The following is a 10,069-nucleotide window of genomic DNA, read 5'->3' on the forward strand; positions in this document are numbered from 1 at the left end:
CCAGGAGATATTAGCAATTCACACTATTCCCAACAAGGCAATTAAGCAAACTGACCCCCACAAAGAAAATAGGACAATTATAGCAGTTCTAATAAAAGTAATTAGACTCATTCCATTTTAAGAAGGGAGGGGGAAAATAATTCTCTGTAGCTTGATGACACTTATTCAATTAATTGAGTCTGAGTTAGTTAGCTGGATATTTAGGATTTTTTTTCTCCCCTGTACAAAATCACATACTGTACTTTGAACGAAATTTACTTCAAAGTATTTTTTTTTGCAGTATGTTAACATTTTCCTTAATCAAGATTTAGTGGTTACAATATACTGAATCTTGTTCCCACAAAAAACTTTTGAGGAGAACCAGCTTCTTGCCATTTCTCTTTAAATGCAACTATGTTCACTCATTATATTTCTCTACAAACAAATAAGATCCCTGTTATATGGAAAATTAACATGCTGGACAGAGGGGAGGATTTTAATGAAGGTGGCTATTGATAGATCATCAAAATAAGAACAACAAAACTACAGAATGAAAAAGGAATAGGCATCTGCATATGATGATAAATATACAGATACATTCTGGCATAATTGTTATTTAAATAAACGAATAACAGAATTCATTATACTGAGGAAGAATGGCCACCTTTGAAACTGAGGACTTATGGCAAACTTCAGAATGCATTTATACTTATTAGATTGATTTTTAAACCAGATATGATCTTGAATAACTATTTGCAGAGTAAGGCATCTAGACCAAGGTATTCTTTAATAGGTCAGTTGTTGGAATTTTTAATGTGTCTGTTTTCTACATTCAGTCATGAGAATTTTTCCTGCTCACTCCTCCAAGTGATACAGACCAAAAGACACACATTAAGCACATCTTCTGTTGCTTCTGAAAGCTACTAGGTTTCAATCCACTGAAAATGGCAGCTTTCAAAAAACTGAACTATTTCAGTTGCAGTTTACATAATTGAAAACACTGACCATCAATAATAGGACCACATGCTACTACATTACTCTTGGCATAGCTTTTAATCATAGGTCACTTACCTTTAGGTCACTTTTCACCACTCCAAAATAATTTCCTGATCTATGTAATTTCATGTATTGTTTATATTTAGCAGTTGAAATTATTTCTACCTTTTGCAAAAAAAGAGTGACATCTCAGTATTCCACTGTAAAATTATGAATCATATCTCTTTTCCCACTGACAACAAATCTTGCCTTATTGCATCTCCCCAAATTCAGCTCAAGTACCATTTTATCTACATGTCTTTTAAGGGAAAGGATGGCTCAGCAGCCACTCTCGTATTTGTTGCTTGCCCCACAAATATACACCATCCAAGTAATTCTACTTCAAAGTACAGCTAGGATTGATCTGGAGTGTTTTGACTGTAAATCTTACCATTGTCTTCACTCATATTGTAACCCACAGAAACAAAGCTAGAGCAAAACTGACAAGATTTATCTCTGGTCCCCTTTTCTCTGCAATTATTTTATGGTTGAAATGATGGGAAAATATTAATTTTTCTTTTTTGTGTAGCGAAACCGCGCCCACCCAATTGCCAGCAATGGAAAAGTAGTCACAATATGTCATGACACATCATGTGATGCTGCGAGTTTGACAACACTGTTGTAGGAGGAATGGGCTTGACAGAACTGTTTTTGTGGATCCAGGACTGTCCTTTTTCCCTTCACAAAGAACAAATGCAATAGAGGTAGTCCTTGACTTGTGACCATTTGTTCAATGACCGAGTTATAATAGCATTGAAAAAAGTGACTTAAGACTGATCCTTACTTATGACGGTTGCAGTGTCCACATGGTCACATAAAAATTAATGCATTTAGCAACTGGCATAGATTTACAAAAAGTTGCAATGACCTGGGTTCATATGATCACCACTTAATGCCTTTCCAGGGTGCTCCAGGTCTCCAAGCTGAGCATAGCCATAGGGGAAAAAGCCGATTTGAAGCAATCAGATTTCCTACTGTCCTACGAGTCTATGGAGATTCTCAGTCATACAGGTCATGGTTGCCCCAAAGGTGCTTTTTCAGGAGGCAACTGGCTTTGTTTTTCTTTGCACTCTCCTTCTTCACCCGCAACAAGAGGCTCTTTAGTTCTTCTTCACTTTCTACCATTAGAGTGGTATCATCTGCATATCTTAGGTTGTTGATATTTCTTCCAGCAATCTTAATTCCAACTTTTGATTCATTTAGCCCTGCTTTTCTCATGATGTGCTCTGCATATAAGTTAAATAGGCAGGGAGACAGTATACAGCCTTGCCGGACTCCTTTCCCAATTTTGAACCAATCCGTGGTTCCGTGTCCAGTTCTCACTGTTGCTTCTTGGCCCACATATAGGTTTCTCAAGAGACAAATAAGAGGGTCTGGTATGAATTTCTGTTCCTCGTTCTTGAATCCATGCCAGCAAAAAAGAAGAAAAGCATATGTTTATATTCCCTTGCAAAGAGTAACACTGCCTTGGAAAAGGCCTGTTCTAAGCTGCTTCTAAACCTGGATTCCAGAACTATCTTCACACTTAAATAGCTAAGGGCAAACTCAGTTTGGAAATCAATTGAGATATTTTTCTCCGTAATGAAGACCCATTTTTTTCCTACATCCATTTCCAAGAATGTGACAGAGCTCAAAGCAAGGCTCCTCAGCCCGGTCTGTGAGCCCCCAGATACTCCTCTGCCACCATGAGATCTTGACAAGCAAAACCAACCATTGCCCTACAAATGGGGGCCTTGTTGGGTAGCAGATGTAGATATGCAGTAGATGATGAGTGATTTATTATTACAGTGTTTTATACTGGCAAGAAAAGTGAGGGATGCTTTTGAGACATGCATACTAAGCAACACCTTTGGGCTTAGGTCACAGGTCTGCAACCCGCGGCTCTGGAGCCGCATGCGGCTCTTTCAGCCATCTCCTGCGGCTCCCAGTCGTCTGCCATTTGCAGGCAAAAAAAAAAAAGTGGGACTAAAAATGTTCAACCAATCAATTCAAATATGCAGGGCAGATGCATATCTCGCCTTGGCTCCACTCTTCAGTCAAACCCTGTTCTGTGCATGCGCGCATGTATGCGCATGCATACACATTTTTTTTGCGGCTCCCAGTTTTTCATTTTGTGAGGGAACCGGTTCCGAGTGGCTCTTTCACTGTTTCAGGTTGCTGACCCCTGGCTTAGGTAATATGTACTTTGATTGGGGGTTGGATGGGCTTCCACCACAGAGAGCAATATACCTGGGCCTGCTGAAGCTCAAGATCCTGTCCCCCCCCCTTTTTTTAAATTTTTTCTTCAACAAGTGGCATTAGTAATAAACAAGTGTGGCTAAAGGTCTCTGGGAAGCTTCCATTTCACTAAGTCCCTGGAGTCTGAGTAGCTATGTTGCTGCATTCAAAATGCCATTGAGGAAGACAGATGCGGACTCAGGCCTTTGGGGAAAGCTCACTCCGTTATGATAAAGTGAAAATAAACCATGTCCTGGTGTCATGCAGAGAATTCTACTGGTTCTATTTTTTTTCTACTAGTTCTAATTCACTAAAAAGTTCCATTTAGCTTATGAGTAGATTTTAGAGGGATATTGTTATTAATTTTAGTGTTAGTACTTTGTATGTATTTATGTTAAAGGGGAGTTAAAGCACATTATGAATTTGGTTAATTTTATATTATGGATAATTTTTAGTTAGAATATGATTATTATATCTATAACCCTGTATTTAGCTCTGGGAAGCGGGGGGGAAAGGGGGTGGTTTGGGGTGGGTGGGTTTTGGGGATATGTATTGTAAAATCTTTTTTTGTAAAACTCTTTAATAAAAAAAGAAGGGACATTTGCTTTCATTTCTTTTAGAACAAGAAAGAATGTTGATAATGTTCTTATGAGTAAAATAAAATATGCTACATGTATATACAGTATATGTACACACATACGCACACACACACATATATAGGGAAGTGTGGCAATCAGGATTTGAGTGGTTGAATGGTGTGTGACATAAACTATCTACCCCCACCTACAACTGAATAAACTTAGAAACACTTCCTAATATTATTCCCGCTCTATGACAGGGTCCACATAAAATAAACTTGCACTACTCTTTCTGTGAAGTGATTCTTCACAGCACCTCTTTCTTGTCATTTTGAGGTTATTACCCCCATGTTCTTGCTATTTGCTTAATACTGAAAATAGTGCCTTCTAGAATCTTACGCACACCTTTAATATATTTAAAGGTTTCAATCATGTCCCCCGCCCTGTCCCTTCTGTTCTCCAGACTGTACATCTTCAGTTCCTCCAATCTCTCCTGATACATTTCGTCCCACAGACCTTGCACCAGAGTCTGGAGATGAGCGACATTTATGTTGTTTGCCTTTGGACTCACTCAATCTTATAAAAAAAAATTAAGTGAGGTCTCCAGAACTGTATTCCAAATGGGGTCTGACTAAAGCCCAATGTAATGGGATCAGGGACCGCCTCTTTCCTGCTGGCGATCCCTCTAGTGACAATCCCAGAATTTTGTTTGTCTTCACAGTTGCCTTGCACACTGTTTACTCATTTTGCAGTTATCTGCTGTGAGCACCCCTAAATCCTTTTCTTCTGTTGTTTGGTCTAACATTGTACCCCAAATACTGTACACTGCCAGTGGGTTCAATTATTGGTTTAGGAAGTACATTTTTGAAGGAATATTTTGCTAGATGGCTAATAGAAAAAGCACTCATCACTGCAAAGGCTACAGCAGATGGAAAAGGAGGAGGGGACTATGATCACTGTTATTGACTGGGGAGAAATGATAAACCCAACCCCCTGTTTGGTATGATTCTGAAAGGATGCAGGATTGTTGGTTATGATTCTCTACCCAATTTGGCTGGGTGCCCTCAGCAAGCAGGTTCTCAGCAAGCCTGGGGAGTCTGGCAGAAGGATCATTACAAATTTATAAATTGTCAAGTATAATCAAATGGAAAAAAGCAGTGGGAAAATAAATGGGAAAGGTCATCTATAAAGTGCCAGGGGAAAAATACTAATGCTATGAGTTCTCTAGGATACAGTAGTTTGTTTATATATGCATGCACACCTTTGGCTTCTGCACCAATGACATCTGTTGTGGATTAGGTGTTCTCCTTACAATCATTCATGCCTTGGTTACCACATGAAGCAGTCCATGAAGACACCCCCTCCCCAAACTGAGGCTGTTACAAAATGCTGTGCTGTGGGCAATTATGGGCACTCCTTTAAGTGTACAGGTTATACCTGTGCTCCACAAGTTTCCACTAGATCTGGGTAAGGAACCTTGGCCTTGGCTCTTTTATGACTTGTGGACTTCAATACCCAGAATTCCTGAACCAGCAATGCTGACTCAGGAATTCTGGGAGTTGAAGTCCACAAGTCATAAAAGAGCCAAGGTTCCCCATCCCTGCACCAGGTTGTGCTTCCAAATTCAAATCTTGTGGTCACCTGCATGTTTGGGGCCTAGCAAGGTAATCTAAATAGTTAACATTTGACTCATATCTTCCCTTGCAGAAAGCTAACAGAGAGCGAGAGAGATCCTGTAGCTCAAGAGGTAAAAATACTGCCCAATATGCAATCAGCCCAGGTTCGAATCTCAGAAGGGTATGACTGACTGATGAAGACTAAAGAGTCAGAAATGCATCTTAGTCTCCCTTAATTCTTTGTTAGTAATTTACACAAATATATGAACTGTCCGGTGTGACTACAGCCTGTTCGATGGCCTTTGAGATAAGGCTGAAAACAGGAAATAAAGATTTGCCCCATGTTTGGGGCCTAGCAAGGTAATCTAAATAGTTAACATTTGACTCATATCTTTCCTTGCAGAAAGCTAACAGAGAGCGAGAGAGATCCTGTGGCTCAAGAGGTAAAAATACTGCCTAATATGCAATCAGCCCAGGTTCGAATCTCAGAAGGGTATGACTGACTGATGAAGACTAAAGAGTCAGAAATGCATCTTAGTCTCCCTTAATTCTTTGTTAGTAATTTACACACACACACACACACACACACACACACACACATATATATATATTCTTAATTAGTTTCTCATCTGAAGTTAACAAAGTATTATCAAATGTTGTTTGTTCTTTATAAAATCTATACAGTTTAACGTCTTTTTCATATCTAGTTTGCATTTGTAAATGTGCCTACCACAAGTTGATACCCTGATTTTCCAGTTCTTGTTTAGATTTTAAATTCCCTTCAGAATTTAGAATATCTCTATATATCCAGATTTTTTCAAAGTCCACCAAATTTGGGTGTACAAATACTTCCATAGTTGACAACCACCCTGCAATTTTCAAGTATATTTTACTTTTTATTTTTTCCATTATTTATATTTAGGTATAGTCGATCTAGTAATCCTCTGTTCTCTGGCAATTCCTTCACCTTCTTGTTCAAATTTCTCTTTCTGTTCTCCAGTTTGTATAGTTACTTCTTGGATTGTCTCTTCCATTTGTTTCTGTTCCTTACTCTCCTCTTGTCATTGTTGCACTCCTTCATCTAGAACCGCTCAATTTCTTGCTTTGAAGTCTTCTGCTTTCCAGAATGAATCCAGTCAATACCTTGTATTATTCCAGTTGATTAAAATGCCTTCTGACATTAGCCATCTAAAATTTATGCCTTTTGCATTCAGCTTTGTAGTTAAAAAAGTGTTTAAATCTTTTATTATCTCTCACTCTCTTAGGTATCTGTTTTAAGACTACAATTTCTTTATTTCTGTATTGTAATGGCTGATCTCTCACTTTTCTCAGTACTTCATCTCTTGTTGTTTTCTTTATGAATCTTACATGTACTTCTCTAGGTAATCTATTTCTCCTTGCATAGGAAAAATATTCATTCGAAATATTTTGTCTATCTCCATTTGCATCTCTGCTCTGTTTGCTTTCAAAGCTTCTGCCAAAAGCTCAGTGATCACAACTGCTATGTTTTCTTCTCTGTCTGCAGGGATATTTTAAAATCTCAAGTAGTGTTCCGCTTTCTCCATTTCCAAGATTGCAACTGATCCTTCTAAATTTTGATTTGCTTGTTCTAATTTTTCATTTTCTTGCAATAATATTTCCATTTTTTATCAATATCATATGATTAATTTTTCCATTTTCCAAATTCTTTGTACATTTTTGACAATCATTTGCTGATGAACTTCAAATTGTGCCTTTATATCCAAAAATTCTTCACTTAATTTCTCAAAATTACTTTGTGTCTCTTCATGGTTTCTTTGCATTCACTCTTGAATCAATTTTAGTGTAGCCTGATTTTCATTTTGGGCAGTGCTTATTTTCTCACGCTGCAGCATTGTTTCAATAGATCCCTGGGTTGTTGGGCTAGATATTCCAACAGAAGATGCAGAATAAGTCTTTTTCATAAGTCTGGTAATGTTTGATGTACTCATTTTTCAGCCAACAGTCTTAGAATAAAATACAAAATGTAAAAAGGAGCCAACTGCTTTAGGCCAAATCCACCTCCTCCAGTCGAGTCTCAGATGTAAAGCGTTCACTGTCTCCAAATAGTTCCTGTTTAGTTATATCCAGAGTCAACAATATAGTTATGAGAAGTCTTTTCCATTGTAGACTCATGCCAAGGGACTTTGTTTACAGCAGGTGTTCTTCAAGGTCAAATATTTCCAAAGATTTTTTTTTAGTATTTAATAATACTGTAGATTCTTCTTTCACCACTAGATGTCCTCAGTGCTTTTTTTCTAAAAAAAAAAAAAGTGCCAGAACTCTTATCTTGGCAGGCACACGAGGTGGGGGGGCAGCGCTGCTGTGGCAGGATGCCCCCCCCCGGGGCTGGAGCTTGGTGCCTGGTGCTGTGGGAGCAGCGGGGCTGTGCAAGCTACATTAATTGAACACATGGCACACATCACAAATCAGATTCCTCTTTAATGCACTATTCCTTTGCATGACCGTAGGACATATAGAAATGCAATTACGTTCTTAGGCTTCCAAAGCATTCTTCCTTATCTTCCTGGTACATTGATCACCATAAAAATACTCAAGGTCTGTTGGCATAAGAATAAGTATGGTATTTAAGGAACGCAATAGAAAGCATTCACAATGTACAATGTATTTAAATTTCATTTTGTTTGAGGCAACTTCTTATAAAAGAATTGCCATTAATTTGTTTTAATTAAATAATTTAAAACAATTTTTCACTTGATTTCAAATTAAACGAATTATATTGGTTGACAATGAGATTTTTTTAGTACAATTGCCAAATGCAATAAACTGGCTGTCAACTCCTCGTCTTCGCCGGATCGACAAGCCCACAGGAAAAACCACGACGAAGTACGGATGACTGGAAAGAGTACCTTTAATAGCAGGACCTCTATACCTTAACAAAGTCAGCGTTGAGAGCCACACGCTCTCAACGCACCTTTTATTCTGAACCTGTAACTAGGTAGCAGCCCCACCCCTAGACTCCACCCCTCCCCCGTGCAGACCAGCATCCGCCTGGCCTGCGTAAATACTCCACCCCCCTACTCCTTCAACCCACGCCCAGCTCCCTCCACCGGCACCGTGCTTCCCAGCGTGAAGGTAAGTACAAGCCCATCCCCCTCCTAACACCCTGAGCGTGCTCCCCTCCACCACTGCATCTCCCCGCGCCACCCCCATGACCCCCTGGCAGCCCCCAAGGTCCGGGTGCAGCTGTTCAGCACCCCGCGTCGCTGCCGGCGTGTCCGCAGTAACAGCCACCGGGTCCGTAAGGCCATCGCCCATAGTCACAACCGCCAGGCCGTCGTCAGCTCCAGAAAGTGTTGTGCTGCTTCCGCGGCCGTCCGTGGCTGTTCTGGGCCGTCGCTCAGCTGACCGAGCTGCGCGACTATCAGCGGGCATCCCTGGCCGCCCCTCAGTTTCTGCCCGCCTGTCAGCTGACTGCGTTGACCCCCCGGTAGTCCACACAAAGACGCAGGCCCCCGTCTTTCTTTTCCCTGAAAAGAACTGGTGCTGCCATCCGCGAGCGAGCTGGTTGTATGAACCCCCGTGCGAGGTTCTTGTCAATGTAGTTTCGGAGTTCTGTCATCTCCCGTGGGGTCATAGCATACATCCGGGGCTTAGGAAGTTTGACCCCCGGCTCCAGCTCGATCGCGCAGTCCGTCGGTCGATGGGGAGGCAGGAGGTCGCATTCCTGCTCGCTGAACACTTCGAGGAATTCGGCGTACTCTGGTGGTACGTGTACTTCTGCCCCAGCCCTGCACCTCTCCTCCAGCTTCCCTGGCGGGCCAGACGGCCCTGGCTGCTCATGATCAGGGGGCTGTGGCCCAACCCCTAGGCGGAGGTGTCGACAACCCCCCTCCCACCAGATGGTCGGGCCCCACCTGTCCAGCCACGTTAGCCCCAGAATCACCTCCTCCGTCATGGAGGGCACCACGATGAACCGTAACCGTTCCCAGTGCTCCCCCATATCCAGCCGCACGAGTTCTGTGACATGGGTGATAGGTACCCCCCCAGAAGGGACCCATCCACCTGCTGGAACCGTATTGGATTCCTTAGCCGTACCACCCTAACACCCAGTTTAGCCACCACCTTCCGGCTGATTAGACACCTCGTGCTGCCCGAATCAATCAAAGCCTTAACCACCACCACCTCCCCCGTGGCGGGGTTTGTTAACGTAACCGGGACTGCAAATGGGCTAACCGAGGCACTTACCATGGGGTCCTCCTCTGGTCTCTCCCCATGCCCGTACAACTCCACGTCTACATCGATGCCACTGTCCCCTTCCGTTTGGCCGTTTCCTCCTGGTGTTAACTCCACGGCCTGCCGAGAAGCCCGGGAACGCTCTGCAAAGCGCCCGGGGGTTGTGCCCCTTGCCGGGGTTGCTGCCGCGACCACCCGGGATGCAGGTATTGGGCAGGCGGCCACGCGGTGCCCTGGTTGATCGCACCTGAAGCACCGCAAAACGGACCGCGGGGGCTGGGCGGTAGGACCCAGCGACGAAGACGACGGCTTCTGCACCTGGCCCTGTGCCCTTGGCGGGACCTGACGGGAGTCTCCTACGGGCCGTACACGACGTTGACAACTCCGTAAGGCCACATCCAGCTCAACCGCGACCCGCAGCCAGTCTTG

The sequence above is a fragment of the Vipera berus genome (assembly GCF_964194415.1).
Source record: "Vipera berus genome assembly, chromosome: 3".
NCBI classification, from domain to species: Eukaryota; Metazoa; Chordata; class Lepidosauria; order Squamata; family Viperidae; genus Vipera; species Vipera berus.